This window comes from Canis lupus, chromosome X, assembly GCF_003254725.2.
Source record: "Canis lupus dingo isolate Sandy chromosome X, ASM325472v2, whole genome shotgun sequence".
In the NCBI taxonomy this organism is placed as follows: Eukaryota; Metazoa; Chordata; class Mammalia; order Carnivora; family Canidae; genus Canis; species Canis lupus.
In genome coordinates this window covers 110,565,615-110,582,871 of record NC_064281.1, presented here as the reverse complement: position 1 = coordinate 110,582,871, position 17,257 = coordinate 110,565,615, and the positions used below count along the sequence as shown (strand labels likewise).

Below are 17,257 nucleotides of genomic sequence, written 5' to 3'. Positions count from 1 at the left end.
TCTAATGGAAGCATCTCACTTAGGCCTACCCACCAGAAATTCCCCTTTATTCTGAATTTTCCAAGCCCTGTCTTCACCCATTCTTCCACCACATAAGGACAATACTTATCTGTTCCATGTGGCCTGTCCCCTCAAGCCACGCTTTCTGCTCCCAGGGATCTCTGAAGACATAGGCCATAAGCAACAGGGAGAGCTAACAGTAGGAATTCAGAAGTAAGTGGGTCTTATTAGAGTCCAGATCTATACTTCTAGCCACCAAGCTATGCTACTACAAGCACAAAGGTACTACCTGTCCAGCCTCACTTCCCACTGCATTTCTACAAGCTCAGGGGTCTGCTCTCTCTGCTGCCCCAAAGAAGCAGGAGTCCAGCGGCTGCTATATAGTTGGAATACAAGCTATATACAAGCTATACAGATTGGTAAACACAAGCAGAACACAAACCTGAATCTAAAAATACTTTCAAAATATAACGAAAGCAACATGAGTGCGTTGGTGGTACTGGGGCCTCCATGGGCCGTGAGTACATATATGTGTATACACTCATATGTTTACATGAATATGTATGTATGTGCTCGTGTGTGTGGTCAAATGTGTTGTGTTTGGCCCCAAATGTTTCAGTGCCTATATCTGTATATGTGTGTGTGTTTCTGTTCTGGTGAATGTGTGGATATAACTGTTGAATGTGTGCTTACGTGTTCAGGTACATGTGTGCATGTGTGAATGTTCTATGGTTATACATATGTGTGGTGTACATATTGTGTATCAATGCCCATGTGTCCATGCTGACATTTGGATGAAGACATGCGTCTAGACATTTGCATGCTACCATTGCGTACGCAGGTTCTCTGCACATCTCTCTGAGTGAGGCAGTGTATTTGGATGTCTGTATTTGTTCAATGTATGCCCACGTTTGTGTGTCTATGCATTTGTGTAAATGCTTGTATGCACTAGGTTTGTGTGTTTCTATGAATGCTTATGTGGGTGCATGCTTGTGCACATGTGGCTTGAGTTCATAGGTACCTGCATAACACCTGTACATGTGTAGAGATTTAGGTGTATAACTGCGTGTGTGCTTATGTGCATATTTTCTTGCTTGGTGTATCTGTCCACACAGATCTGTAACACGTCTATGAGATATCTATACATAAATCTGTATGTGTGTACAAAATCCACATAAATATTTACATATATCTGTGTGTACATATAAAAAACACCCAGCTGCATAGAAATCTCTAGCTTGGGATCTCATTTCATCAGACCATACTGCTGCAAATCACACCCACTCATTTCTTGAAGATTTTTCGTTCCTGGCACACTGTCACTCCTTCCAACATTACTCCTGCCTCAATTCCTGGCAATTTCAAAATACAAACAGATGATTCTTCCCACACCCTGGCTTCTCAGTTCCTTGAACTCCACCCCTCCGACGGTTGCATCCTTGACCTTATCTCGCCACTCACTCCCAAAGGTATACTTTTATGTGTTAGTTATCTGCTCTGCACAACAAAACATTCCAAAACTTAGTGGCCTAACACAACTACAATGTATTATTTCTCATGATTCCATAGATTGGTTCTTCTACGCTCTCACTTGGGCTCACTCATGCCCCTGATGGTGGGTTGGCTGAGCTCTCTCCATGTGATCTTTTATCCTTAAAGCACTTGTTCTTTGTTTTTCGTTTTTAACGTGGCGGTGGCAGCATACCTACAATGCAAAGTAGAAGTCTCCAGGCCTCTTGAGGCTGAGGCTCAGAGATAATACATCATCACCTCCTCCTCGAAATTTCTCATGGTCAAAACAAGTCACAGGGTCAGTCCAGGTTCAAGGGACATGGAAGCACTCCAGTTTTGATAGGAGGAGCTGAAAAGAACTTATAGCCATTTCTAATCAACTACACTTAGGCCTGGCCATGATCAGTAACTGCAGATTGTTCACAGTCTCAATATCATAATCACCCTCCCTGATCATACCCCCTCCCAATGTTTTCATTTCAATCCCTCTTACACTACAAATCCAGGAATCTGTCAACCCAGTGAGACTTCCAATTCATTGATCCTACCAGCTTTTCACTGTCTACCTATCTGATGCCCTCTCTTCTCCTTACCCACCTTACATCATTTTGGTCACATATTAGAATCTTTTGTGGCACTTATATAGCAATGATCCTAGTTAAATCCCATTTTTTATCTTCTCTGTGCCTGCACCTACCTGAACAGAGTTGGTGAAAAATCACAATGATTTCTCTGCTTTCACTTTAAATTCATAACTATTAAATAAAATAAATTCATAATTATTGGGGGATCCGTGGGTGGGTCAGCAGTTTAGTGCCTGCCTTCAGCCCAGGGTGTGATCCTAAAGCCCCGGGATCAAGTCCCGCATCAGGCTCCCTGCATGGAGCCTGCTTCTCCCTCTGCCTGTGTCTCTGCCTTTGTCTCTCTCTCTGTGTGTCTCTCATTAATAAATAAATAAATTCTTTTAAAAATAATAAAAAATAATAAATTCATAACTATTAATCTCAGGTGGGATGTTAAACTTGCCCCCAAACCATATTATAGTCTCTAAGTCCATTTATTTTGAAAATCTATTTGAAGAACATAGCATGCTTTCTTCTCTAAATGCCACCCCTATGCTTAGCTGATGACTTCGCCTCCTGTTTCTCTGAGAGCATTTCAGCATCTTTGCCCATATATGCTATTTTCTCTCTTGTTACTAGGAGATTAATCTCAGCTAGGAGGCTCTCCACCTGTGCATTCAGTCCCATTCCTTCTACCCACTCAAGGCCATGCCTTCAGCTAATTCCTCCTTTACTCCGCTCCATCATTAACTTTCCCCTCTACTCGATCCGGCAATTCTGAACCATTCCAATCATCTTACAAGCGCGCCAGGATTTCTCTCAATGAAAAAAAAATTCTCTCTCAACCTCACTTTCCCTCCAACTCTTTGCTCCATCCCTTTGCTCAGCAGTTATCTTTACTCCCTGTTTGCCTTTCCTCCATTTCTTCTTGAATCTATTTCAATCAGGCTTTTTCTCTCAGCACTCCACTCTGAACTTAATCTTTTCCAGCTCACCTGTGACCTCTACATTTTCAAATACAAGACTCAGTTTTCATTCCTCATGCTATTTGACTCGTCAGCAATATTGATCAATCGATGGCTTTATTGATTGGTCCTGGAAACCCCTTCTTCACTTGCTCTCGGGACACCACACTCTATCCTCTCTCTTTTCTTATTTTCCTGAAAAATCATCTCCTTTGCTGGCTCCTTCTCATCTTCTGACTGAACTTTGTGGTTGCCTCAGGGCTCAGTGCTTGAGCTTTTTCTTTATTTATATTCACTCCCTTGGTGATTGCATCCAGTCTTATGCCTTTAAATAACCATCTATTCTCCAACAATTCACAAATACATTTATCCCCAGATCAAACTTTTTCCCTGAACTCCAAATTTGCACACTCAAGTACATACTTGTGTCTCCATGTGGACATCCAATTGGCATCTCAAACTTAACGTGTTCAAAACCCAGCTTCCAATATTCTAGTGTAAATCAGCTCCTTCTATAGTATTCACCAGCTGTTAATGGTAATTGCACTTATGGGTGTTCGCGCCAGATGTCTTAGAATCATCTAGACTCCTCTCTTTCTCTCACAACCCTGACCCAATCCATCAGCAGATTCTGTTGGCTTTACTTTCAAAATGTATCCAGAACCCACCACCTCTAACCACCTCCTTTCTGATCATGGCCCAACCCACCATTGTGGCCTTCCTTGGCCACCCTTACCTAAAATGTAAACCCCCTAATCATTTTATCCCCTACATTTTCTCTTGAACATTGATCACTATCTAACCAACAATACAGTGGCTTTTTTTCTTTTTTAAATCTTGTTCGTCTTTCTCATCCACTAGGATGTCAGATCCACAGGGTCAAGGATTATTTGTCTGTTGTGTTCAATGCCCTAGCCCTGGTTCTTCAAAGAGCTCCACTCACATAATGTAATGTGTGCTCAATAAATATCATTAAATACATAACTACACTAAATGAATTAATCCATTCATATGTGTTCAGAGGTTAGGTGTATTAAACGAATTTTCCACTTAGAATATTTTCAACTTGGGGCACCTGGCTGGCTCAGTAGATTAAGCATCCAACTCTTGATTTCAGCTGAGGCCATAATCTCAGGATTGTGGAATCAAACCCCATGTCAGGCTGCATGCTGGGCATGGAGACTGCTTAAGATTCTCTGCTTCTCCCTCTCCCTCTGCTCCTTCCCCCTTCCAAAGGAATAATAAAAAAGTATTTTCAACTTACAATGGGTTTATCTAGATAGAGCTCCTTTGTAAGTGGAGGAAGATCTGTATGTCTATGTAGACCAAATTAGTAAGTGTGGCAAGGCTGAAATGTAAATAATAATAGTTGGTATTTACTGAGTGTTTATGATGTGCCTAGCTAAGCAATTTTCCTACAACATCTTAAATTACTTTTCCAATTTAATCTTACTCATGAGGCAGATATAATTTACTGTTTAAGAACATTCTCTGGATCCAAGGCTGCCTGCATTCAAATCCCAGCTCTTCCACACACTAGCTGTATGAGTGGACAAGTCACTTACCCTTTGTGAAATTCATTTTTCTCATCTGCAAAACGAGGGTAACAATAGTACCTACTTCATAAGATTGTTGTGAGGATTAAATTAAAAAATACATAGAAAGCACTTAAAACAGTGCCTAGCACTTAGTAAGCACCATATAAACATTTGTTAATACTCCCAATTTACACAATTTACAGATTAGTAAAATTGAAGCTCTGAAAGCTTGAATTTGGCAGTAATAAAAGCATAATAATTTTCATTTGCCAAGTGCTTACTATGTGCCAAGTAGGCCCTTTTCATACATTATGATATAGACAGATATGCATACACATATAAAAATATACACATAGCTAGACTTATAAGTATGTTTGTATATACACACATTTTAAAATAACAAAATTAAAAAGTTAAGAAACTTAAAAACAAGAAAACAATAGCTATGTAAGGTGGTAGATATTTTAAGTAGCTTGATTGTGTTGAATCTTTCATACATGTATATGTATATCAAATCATCAAGTTGTACATCTTAAATATACACAATTTTATTTTTAAAATATTTTATTTATTTGTTTGAGAGAGAGAAAGCACAAGTTGGAAGGAAAGGCAGAGGGGGAGGGAGAAGTGACTCCTTGCTGAGCAGGGAGCCCGATGTAGGGTTCGATCCCAGGACCCCGAGATTATGACCTGAGCCGAAGGCAGATACTTAACCGACTGAGACACTCAAGTGCCCCAAATATATACAATTTTATATTGTGAGCTACACCTCAGTAAATCTGGGGAGAAAAAGGAAAGAAACCTGCTCAGGATTGCATAGCTCTAAATGGTCTGAGGCCTAAGCTGGTATGGTCAACCACCTAGCACAAGTGTGGGTTGTGTGCTATGTCAGTATGTGCTTGTGCATGTCTTCATGTATGATCCATGTGTAAGGACATGTGGCTGCATGTGGCTCTCTGTTTCTGTAAGTGTAGGTGTCTCTATGTCCAGGTCAAAGTGGGAATGCTTTTAGAGATCATTCTGGTAATTCCCCACTTGCTCTTCTGCAGTACAGCCAGCAGAGGGGGCTCAGGAATTTTTTTCTCATCTTGAAGAAGCCAAGAGTATACATTATAAACAAGCTTCCTTTAAAAAATGCCAGTTCTTGAAGGGGATACTTATGGTCTATGACTGGCTTTTCAAACTCTAAAGACAGAAATCAGGCAGTCACTCAGGTCTCAAATATCTCCACTATCAGGGCCATTAGTGTCTGAGAGCAGGCACCCAGCTTCCAAAGGATGCTAAACCACGGAATTGCCCAGCATCATTTCCTTGGGTCCTGCAACACTGTGAATGGCCCACTCGCTGTGCTCTGGCTACCCAAGGTTCCACCTCCACAGCTCCTTTACAACCATCCAAGTACTCTGTTTCCCTTTCCTTCTTCCCCACTCTACTGCGTTCCTCTGGCTGGCTGTTCAGATGTAATTCAATTGACACTGGACAATACCCACAAGGCCAGGCTTTATCTCATTTAAACCTCCCAACAAGCCTTGGAGGAAAGAACCACTAATTTACTCTCCTCGTTTAGCAAAAGAGAAATTGATACTCACAGAGGAGGGTGCCTTGCCTAAGGTCATAATGTCAATAAGGGGCAGAAGCAGAAATTAAAGCCAGGTTCCTCTGAATCCAGAGCCTTCTCTTTCCATTACACCATGGCAATTCAATTGGTGGGACTGCGATTTGAACTCAAGTGGTGACAGACTCCATATCAGAGCTAAATTCTACACCCCAAATTCCCAAACCTTAATCTGCATCAAAATCACCAGAGGGTGTTATTTAAGAAAAAACAAAAAAACACAAAAGGCACAGAGAGTCTGAGTCTGCATCAGGCCCAGGAATTTGCCTTTGTAATAAAGACCCCATGTGACTCCTGGATGCAGATGGTCCTCTCGTCACATTACAGGAAACCCAGGCTGCTTAGAAGGCCCCCTCAACCTCCCTCAAACATCACAAATTCTTGGCCAGCCAACTCAAGAAAGCATCAGAACCGTTCCAAATAACCATGGTGACCATTGATGGAGCACTTGCCTCATGCCAGGCACATTCCATTTAGGTTTATGATCTATTTTGAGTTCATTTCTGTGAAAGATACAAGGTCTGTGACTAGGATTTGTTTTTCATGGATGTCTAGTTGTTCCAGTACCATTTGTTGAAAAGACTATCTTTCACCATTGAATTGCCTTTGCTCCTTTGTCGAAGAATAGTTGTTTATATTTGGGTCTATTTCTGAGCTCTCTATTCTGTTCCATTAATCTATTTATCTATCCTTTCATCAACACCACACTGTCTTGATTACTGTAGGAGCCTGAGTCATCCAACTTTGTTCATCTTCAGTATTTTGTTGGCGGTTTTAGGCCTTTTGCTATACCTTTTTGTTTGTCTATATCTACAGTTTGCCGTGATTTTGTTTGGGATTGCATTGAATCTACAGGTCAAGTTGAAATCTATAGGTCAAGAATTAGATCTTAATAATATTGAGTCTTTCAAACCATGAACATAAGATAATCCCTCCATTTATTTAGATCTTTTTAAATTTCTCTCATCAGAAAGATCTTACAAGTATTTTACTAGGTTTATATATGAGAATTTGAATTTCAGTGATATTGTAAATGGTATTGATTTTTAATTTTTTAATTCCAATTGGTCTATAGGAAAGCAATAGCTTTTATATATTAACCTTACATCCTATGAGTAATCACTTTTTAGTTCCAAAAGGTTTTTTGTCAGTCCTTTAGAATATTCTATGTAGATGATCATTTCCTTTGTAAACAAATACCCAGGCACTTAATATACATTATACCATTTAATCCTTAGGACATCAAGTCCTATTAGCATCCCCATTTTGCAGAGAAGGAAACTGAGGCTTAGCTACCTTAATTCAATTGTTTCAGGTCACAAAGCTTGGAAGTGGAGGAACCAAGATGTAACCTAGGTCTGCCAGTGTACATAGCCTTTGATCCTGCACCCCACGACAGTAAGCTACATTAAGTAATTTGCTGGACCAAAAGGTAATAGAGAGCTGCATGTAGTAGGGGGCCAATCTCTGCCCCTGATCCACTGTGTGTCATTGGGCAAGTCACCAAATCCAAAAGAGCAAGTCATTTATATCACAGATCTGTAGAACGTTGGTCTAAGCTTTTTTTTTTTAAGTTTTTGTTTTAGAACAGAATTTAAATATACACGTCCCCAGAGAATATATAGAAGTAGGTAATAAGCATGAAATGATGCTTACATTATTAGTCATTAGAGAAACGCAAATCAAGATCACTAAGAGATGACACTGTAACACAAAAGGATGGCTATAATTAAAAGGTAAAAAACACAAGCTTTGACAAAAATGTACAGAAATTGGAACCCTCATATATTGCTGGTGAAATTGTCAAATAGTGCCACCACTTTGGAAAACATTTTGACAGTTCTTTGAAAATTTAAACATAGTTACCATGTAACTCAGCAATTCCACTACTAAGTATATACTCTACAAAATTGAAAACACATGTTCACACAAAGCCTTGCATAATATTGTTCATAGAAGCATTATTTATAATAGCCAAAAACTGGAAACAATCCAAATATCTATCAAATTATAAATGAATAAACAAAATGTGGCCTATGCATACAATGGAATATTATTTGGCAATAAAAAGAATAAACTACTCATACATGCTTCAACGTGCATGAACCTTGGAAAAATCTTGCTAAGTGAACGAAGTCATTCATATAAGACTACATATTGTATAATTCCATTTACATGCAATAACGAGAATTGGAAAATCTATAAAGTATATTAGTGGGGCTCCTGGGTGGCTCAGTTGGGTAAGCATCTGCCCTCAGCTTAGGTCATGATCCCAGGATCCTGGGATCAAGCCCTGCATTGGCCTCCCTGCTAAGCTGGGAGCCTGCTTCTCCTCCACCCTGATTGTGCTCTCTCTTGGTATCTCTCTCACTCTCTGTCTCTCTCAAATAAATAAATAAAATCTTAAGAAAAAATAAAGACACCTGCAGATTGAAAGTGAGGGAATGGAGAAACATTTATAACGCAAATGGATGCCAAAGAAAGTCAGAATAGCAATATTTGTATTGGCCAAAATTGACTTTAAAACAAAGACTGCAACAGGAGACAAAGAAGGATACTATATAATCATAAAGGGGAATCCCAAATTCATGAACCCAATATGGGAGCACTCAAATACATAAAACAATTAATAACATAAAGTATCAATAACAAAATAATAGTAGGGAACTTTACCATCCCCTTATATCAATGGACAGATCATCTAAACAGAAAATCAACAATGAAACAATGGCTTTGAACGACACGTTGAGCCAGATAGATTTAACAAATATATTCAGAACATTTCATCCTAAAACAGCAGAACACACTTTCTTTTCAAGTGCACATGAAACATTCTCCAGAAAAGATCACATATTAGGCCACAAAACAAACTTAGATCAAAATCATACCATGTATCTTCTCTGACCACAGTGTTATGAAACTAGAGTCAACCACAATAAAGATCTGGAAAGAAAACAAATACATAAAGGTTAAATAACATGTTATTAAACAATAAATAGGCCAATCAGGAAATAAAATAAGAAAGTTTAAAAGTACATGGAAACAAATGCAAATGAAAACAAAATGGTTCAAATCCTTTGGGATGCAGCAAAAGCAGTTCTAAGAGGGAAGTTTATAGCAATATAGGCCTAACTCAAGAAGCAAGAAAAATCTCAAACAGCTTAACCTTATACCTAAAGGAGCTACGAAGAAAACAATAAACAAAACCTAAAACCAGAAGAAGGAAAGAGATAATAAATATTAGAGTAGAAAAAAATGAAATAGAACCAAAAAACAAAACAAAACAGTAGAACAGATCAATGAAACCAGGAGCTGATTCTTTGAAAAAAAATTAAATTGATAAATCTCTAGCCAGACTCATCAAGAAAAAAAGAGAAAGGACCCAAACAAATAAAATCACAAAAGAGAGAGGAGAAATAACAACCAACACCACTGAAATACAAGCAACTAAAAGAGAATATTATGAAAAACTATGTATCAACAAATTGGATAACCAGGAAGAAATGGATAAATTCCTAGAAGCATATGACCTATCAAAACTGAAACAAGAAGAAATAGAAAATTTGAACAGACTGATTACCAGCAAAGAAATTCAACTGGTGAGCCCTGGGTGTTATTCTATATGTTGGCAAATTGAATACCAATAAAAAATAAATTAAAAAAAATAAATCCTTGATGCAAAAAAAAAAAAAAAAGAAAAAAGAAAAAAAAAAAGAAATTCAACTGGTAATCAAAAAATCCCAACAAACAAAAGTCTAGGACCAGATGGCTTCACAGGCAAATTCTACCAAAGAGTTAAAGAAGAGTTAATACCTATTCTCAAACTGTTCCAAAAAAAAAGAAAAAGGAAGAAAAACTTCCAAATTCATTCTATAGGCCAGTATTGCTCTGACTCAAAACCAGATAAAGACACCACTAAAAAAGAACTACAGGCCAACACCTCTGATGAATATAAATGCAAAAATCCTCAACAAAATACTATGAAATCGAATCCAACAATACATTAAAGTAATAATTCACCACTACCAAGTGGGATTCATTCCTATGTTGTTGCAAAAGTAGTTCAATATTCACAAATCAATCAACATGATACATCAGCAAGAGAAAGAATAAAAACCAGGGTGCCTGGGTAGCTCAGTCAGTTAAGCATCCAACTCCTGATTTCAGATCAAGTCATGATCTCAGGGTCGTGAGATTGAGCCCCATGTCGGGCTCCAGGCTCAGCATGGAGTCTGCTTGAGATTCTCTCTGTCTCCCTCTGCCCCTCCTCCCACTCACATGTTTGTTCTCTCTCTCTCTAAAGTAAATCTTTAAAAAATTATAAATAAAAAAGAATAAGAACCATATAATCATTTCAACAGATGAAGAAGAAGCATTTGACAAAGTATAACATCCATTTATGATAAAAACCCTCAACAAAGTAAGGTTAGAGGGAACATTTCTCAGCATAATAAAGGCCACATATGAAGAACTCACAGCTAACATCATCCTCAATGGGGAAAAACTGAGAGCCTTTTCCCTAAGGTCAGGAACAAGAAAAGGATGTCCACTCTCATCACTTCTATTAAACATACTGGAAGTCCTAGCCACAGTAATCAGACAACAAAAAGGAATAAAAAGACATATAAATCAGTAAGGAAGAAGTAAAACTTTCACTATTTGCAGATGACATGATACTATTTATAGAAATCTCTTAAAAAAAAAAAAAAAAAAAAAAAGAAATCTCTTGGGGCAGCCCAGGTGGCTCAGCGGTTTAGCACTGCCTTCAACCCAGGGTGTGATCCTGGAGTCTTGGGATCGAGTCCCACATCGGGCTCCCTGCATGGAGCCTGCTTCTCCCTCTGCCTGTGTCTCTCATGAGTAAATAAATAAAATCTTTAAAAAAAAAGAAATCTCTAACAACTCCACCAAATAACTGCAAGAAATGATAAATGGATTAAGTAAAGTCGGAGGACATAAAATCAATCTACAGAAATGTTGCATTTCTATATGGCAAAAATGAAGCAGAAAGAGAAATTAAGAAAATAATCCCATCAAAAATTTACAAAAATAATAATATACCTAAGAACAAACCTAACCAAAGAGATGAAAGACTTGTACTCTGAAAAGTATAAAACACTTATGAAAGAAATTGAAGATGACAAAAAGAAATGGAAAGACATTCCATGCTCATGGATTGAAAAAAAAACTATTGTTAAAATGTCTGTAGCACCCAAGACAATCTATACATTTATGCAATTCCTATCAAAATGCCAACAACATTTTTTCAAAGAACTAGAACAAACAATCCTAAAACTTGTATGGAAGCACAAAAGACTCCAAATAGCCAAAGTAATCTTAAAAAAGAAAAGCAAAGGTGGAGGCATCACAATTCCAGACTTCAAGTAATATTACCAAGCTGTAGTCATCAAAACAATATAGTTCTACCACCAAAATAGACACAGATCAATGAACAGAATAGAAATCCAGAAAGAGGGATCCCTGGGTGGCGCAGCGGTTTGGCGCCTGCCTTTGGCCCAGGGCCTGATCCCGGAGACCCGGGATCGAGTCCCACGTCGGGCTCCCTGCATGGAGCCTGCTTCTCTCTCTCTCTGCCTATGTCTCTGCCTCTCTCTCTCTCTGTAACTATCATAAATAAATAAAAATTAAAAAAAAAAAAAAAAAAAGGAAATCCAGAAGGAGGGCAGCCCCGGTGGCACAGTGGTTTAGCGCCACCTGTGGCCCAAGGTGTGATCCTGGAGACCCGGGATGGAGTCCCATGTCAGGCTCCCTGCATGGAGCCTGCTTCTCCCTCTGCCTGTGTCTCTGCATCTCTCTCTGTGTGTGTCTCTCATGAATAAATAAATAAAATCTTTAAAAAAAGAAACCCACAATTATATAGTCAGTTAATCTTCGACAAAGTGAGAAAGAATATCCAATGGGGATAAAAAGTCTCTTCAACAAATCGTGTTGAGAAATCTGGACATAAACATGCAAAAAAATTAAACTGGACCATTTTCTTACACAATACACAAAAATAAATCCAAAATGGATTAAAGACCCAAATGTGAGACCTAAAACCATAAAAATCCTAGAAGAGAGCACAGGCAGTAATTTCTCTAACATTGGCTGTAGGAACACTTTTATAAATGCATCTCATGAGGTAGGGAAACAAAAGCAAAAATAAACTATTGAGACTACATCAAAATAAAAGGCTTCTGCATAGCGAAGGAAACAATCAACAAAACTAAAAGGCAACCTACAGAATGGGAGAAGATATTTGCAAATAACATCTGAAAAAGTGTTAGTATTCAAAATATATAAAGAACTTAGACAACTCAACACCCAAAAAACAAATAATCCAATTAAAATATTAGCAGGGTACACTTGGGTGGCTCAGCAGTTGAGCGTCTGCTATGAGCAGTTGAGCATTTGGCTGTGTGTGATCCCGGGTCCAGGGATCCAGTCCCTCATAGGGCTCCCTGCGAGGAGTCTGCTTCCCCCTCTGTCTATGTCTTTGCCTCTTTCTCTCTCTCTGTGTCTCATGAATAAATAAATAAAATCTTTAAAATAAAATATTGGCAGAAGATATGAATAGACATTTTTCCAAAGAAAATATCCAGATGGCTAACAGACACATGAAAAGATGTTCAACATCACTCATTGTCAGGGAAATACAAAGCAAAACTACAGCGAGACATCACCTCACACCTGTCAGAATGGCTAAAATCAAAAACACAAAAACAACAGGTGTTGGTGAGGATGTGGACAAAAAGGAACCCTTGTGCACTGTTGGTAGGGTTGCAAACTGGTGCAGCCATTGTGGAACACAGCATGGAGGGTCCTCAAAAAAACAGAAATAGAACCATCCTACAATCCAGTAATTGTGCTACTGGTATTTACCAAAAAACACAAAAACACTAATTCAAAGGGATGCAGGCACTCCTATGTTTATAGCAGCATTATTTACAATACCAAATTATGGAAGCAGCCCAAATATAAAAAAGATGTGGTGTCTGTGTGTGTGTGTGTGTGTGTGTGTGTGTGTGATGGTATATTATCCAGCCAAAAAAAGAATGAACTCTTGCCATGTGCAACAACATGGATGGAACTGGGGGGTATAATGCTCAGTGAAATAAGTCAGAGAAAGACAAATACTGTATGATTTCACTCATATGTGAAATTTAAGAAACAAAATGAACAAGGGAGAAAAGAGAGAAACCAAGAAAGAGAATCTTTTAAAGTTTATTTTTTTAAAGTAATCTCTACACCCAACATGGGGCTTAAACCCACAACCCCAAGAACTAGGGTTGCACGCTCTTCTGACTGAGCCTGCCTGGTGCTCCAAAGCTAAGTATCAAGACACTTAGCTATAGAGAACAAATTGATGGTTACCAGAGGGGATGGAGTCGGGGATAGGTGGAATAGAGGACAGGGGTTAGGGAGTGCACTTGTTATGATGAGCTCTGGGTGATTAAAATAATAATGTAAAAACCATAAAAAATAAAAATACAATGCTTAGCTATTAAAAATGGGGCAATGTAAAAATAGATTTTAAGACACAAATTGTTATGAGAGACACAGAACATTATATGATAAAAGGGTCATTCCACCAAGAAGATATTAACATTTATGCACTAAACAAGAGCAACTAAATATTTGAAACAAAAACTGACAGAATTAAAGGGGAAAATAGACATTTCGACAATATTTGAAGACTTTGGTATCCCACTTTCAGTAATGGATAGACTAGCCAGAAAGAATATCAGCAAGGGAATAGAAAACTTGAAGATAACTAAACCTAACAGACCTATATAGAACATTTTATTTACAACAATAAAATACACATTCTTCTAAGTGCATGTGAACAATTTTCCAGGATATACTATATTAGGCCACAAAACTAGTTTCAGTAAATTTTTTAAAAAGTGAAATCCGGGGATCCCTGGGTGGCGCAGCAGTTTGGCGCCTGCCTTTGGCCCAGGGCGCGATCCTGGAGACCCAGGATCGAATCCCATGTCTGGCTCCCAGTGCATGGAGCCTGCTTCTCCCTCCCTATGTCTCTGCCTCTCTCTCTCTCTCTCTCTGTGTGTGTGACTATCATAAATAAATAAAAATTAAAAAAAAAAGAATCGCTGAAAACTTTAAAAAAAATAAATAAATAAATAAAAATAAAAAATGAAATCCTACAAAGAATGTTCTCCAACCACAATGATGAAATTAGAAATCAGCAACAGATAGAAATTTGGAAATTCACAAACATGTGTACATTAAACAACACATTTCTAAATAACTAATGGGTCAAGGAAGAAATTCAAGGGAAACTGGAAAATACAATGAGATAAATGAAAATGAAAATACAACATAACAAAACTTACAGGATGCAACAAATACAGGGAGACTACAAGGATTATACCTATAAAAAACAGCAATAAACAAAAAGAAAGATCTCAAATCACTAACCTAACCTATCACCTTAGGAATTACAAAAGAAAAGCACATTAAACTCAGAGCAAAAAAAAAAGGGAAAAAATAATAAAGAGTGATAATAAACAAAATACAAAATAGGGGTCCCTCAGTGGCTCAGTTGGTTAAGTATCTGAATCTTGGTTTCAGCTCAGGTCATGATCTCAGGGTGGTGGGATGGAGCCCTATTTCCGGCTCTGCACTCCACACAGAGTCTCTCCCTCTGCCCCTCCCTCTACTCTCTCTCTCTAAAAAAATATATAAGGGGCACCTGGATGGCTCAGCAGTTGAGTGTCTGCCTTTGGCTCAGGTCATGATCCCGGGGTCCTGGGATCGAGCTTCTCCCTCTGCCTGTGTCTCTGCCTCTCTCTGTGTGTCTCTCATGAATAAATAAAATTTTTTTAAAAGCAAATATATAAATAAAATCTTTTAAAAAACCACAATACTGGGCAGCCCAAGTGGCGCAGTGGTTTAGCGCCGCCTGCAGCCCAGGGCGTGATCCTGGAGACCCTGGATCGAGTCCCACGTCGGGCTCTCTGCATGGAGCCTGCTTCTCCCTCTGCCTGTGGCTCTGCCTCTCTCTCTCTCTCTCTGTGTGTGTGTGTGTGTGTGTGTGTGTGTGTCTATGAATAAACAAAAAAAAAAGAAAAAAGAAAAAAAACCACAATACTGGGGTGCCCAGATGGCTCAGTCAGTTGGGTGTCTGCCTTTGACTTGGGTCACAATCTCAGGGTCCTGGGATTGAGCCCCACATCCTGTCTCTTGCTCAGGTCAGGATCTCATGAGTTGTGAGATCAAGCCCCATGTTAGGTTCTACACTCATCAGGGAGTCTGCTTGAAGATTCTCTCCCTCTGCCCCTCCATTCCATGAGCTCTTTCACTCTCTCAAGCAAATAAATAAATAAATAAATAAATCTTTATTTAAAAAAGAAAGAAAAAGAAGAACAAAGTTGGAAGACTCACACTTCCCAATCTTAAAATTTATTACAAAGCTACAGTAATGAATACTATGCGGTATTGCAGAAGGATAAACATACAGATCAATGAAATAGAATAGAGAATCCAGAAATAAAGCCACATACCTATGATTAATTGATTTTCAGCAAGGGTGCCAAGTGCATTCAATGAGGAAAGAATAGTCATTTCAACAAAAGGTGCTAGAACAACTGGATATCATACAAAAAAATAAATTTGGGCCTCTAATTCATACCATACAAAAACATTAACCCCAAATGGATTAAAAATCTAAACTTTAAAACTGAATCTATAAAACTCCTAGAAGGAAACATGGACATAAATCTTCAGGGCTTTGGATTAGGCAGCTTTGTTTTAAACATGGCATCCAATGCACAAGCAACAAAAGAAAAACTAGATGAAGTGGATTTCATCAAAATTAAAAGCTTCTGTAGATCAGAGAACAGTATAAAGAAAATGAAAAAACACACAGAATGGGATAAAATATTTGTATATCATGTTGATGATTTAAGAAAAACTTATATAGAGGGACGCCTGGGTGGTTCAGTGGTTGAGCGTCTGCCTTCGGCTCAAGGCATGATCCCCGATTCAGGGGATCCTGACTGCGAGGAGCCTGCTTCTCCCTCTGCCTGTGACTCTTCCTCTCTGTGTGTGTCTCTCATGAAAAAATAAATAAAATCTTTTTAAAAATTATAAAAAAAGAAAAATTGATATAGACAACACAACTCAACAATAAAAAGACTAAAAACCCAACTAAAAATGGGCAAAGGATCTGAATTGAAGATATACAAATAGCCAATAAGTATGTGAAAAGATGCTCATTATCATTAAGAAAATGCCAATCAAGAGCACACCAAGATACCATTTCATATTTGCCATGATGGCTACAGTTAAATAAAAAGAAAACAGAAAATAACAAGTGTTGACAAGGATGTGGAGAAATTGGTATTCCTAGTGGAATATAATATTTTCTAACTGCTTTGGAAAAAAATTTGACAGTTCCTCAAAAAGTTACACATAAAGTTACCATATAACCTAGTAATATATAATATAAAAAATTATTGTTGTTATTCAAAGCATACAAAAACTGGCCATTTGTCTTTCTTTAACATTCTGGAACTGCCATATATATATATATATATATATATATATATATATATATATAGAAAACATGTGTCAACAGAAAAACTTGTACCCAAATGATCATAGCAGCATAATTCATAATAGCCAAAAGTAGAAACAATTCAAATATTCATAAACTTATGAATGGACAAACAAAATGCGATCTATCCATAAGATGGAATTCTATTAAGCCATAAAAATAATGAAGTACTGATATATGTTACCACATGTGTGAGCCTTGAAAGCATCATGCGAAGGTGCTTGGGTTGCTCAGTCAGTTAGGCGTCCAACTCTTAATTTAACCTCAGGTCATGATCTCAGGGTCATGAGATCAAGCCTGAATTGGGTCCCATACTCAGAGGGGAGTCTGCGTGAGATTCTCTCTCTCTCTCTCTCCTTCTCCTCTGTCCCTCTCCCCACTCACATTCACATGTACCCTTTCTTTATTTCTTTCTCTATCTCAAATAAATAAATCTTTAAAAAAAAAAGAATGACTGTATCATGCTACTTGAAAAAAGCCAA

General features: G+C 38.1%; 1 long non-coding RNA gene across 3 annotated transcripts in view; it reads right to left on the bottom strand.

The window, feature by feature from the left end:
- Window positions 1–17,257, bottom strand: part of LOC112668583 (uncharacterized) — a 189,203-nt gene that overhangs the window by 153,654 nt on the left and 18,292 nt on the right. For 2 of the 3 annotated variants that reach the window (XR_007409493.1, XR_007409494.1), the window contains exon 2: window positions 9,082–9,136. The exons of the other annotated variant lie outside the window; for it this stretch is intronic. This is a non-coding gene — a long non-coding RNA (uncharacterized LOC112668583). The remainder of the gene's footprint in view (window positions 1–9,081; window positions 9,137–17,257) is intronic. 3 annotated transcript variants of the gene reach the window in all.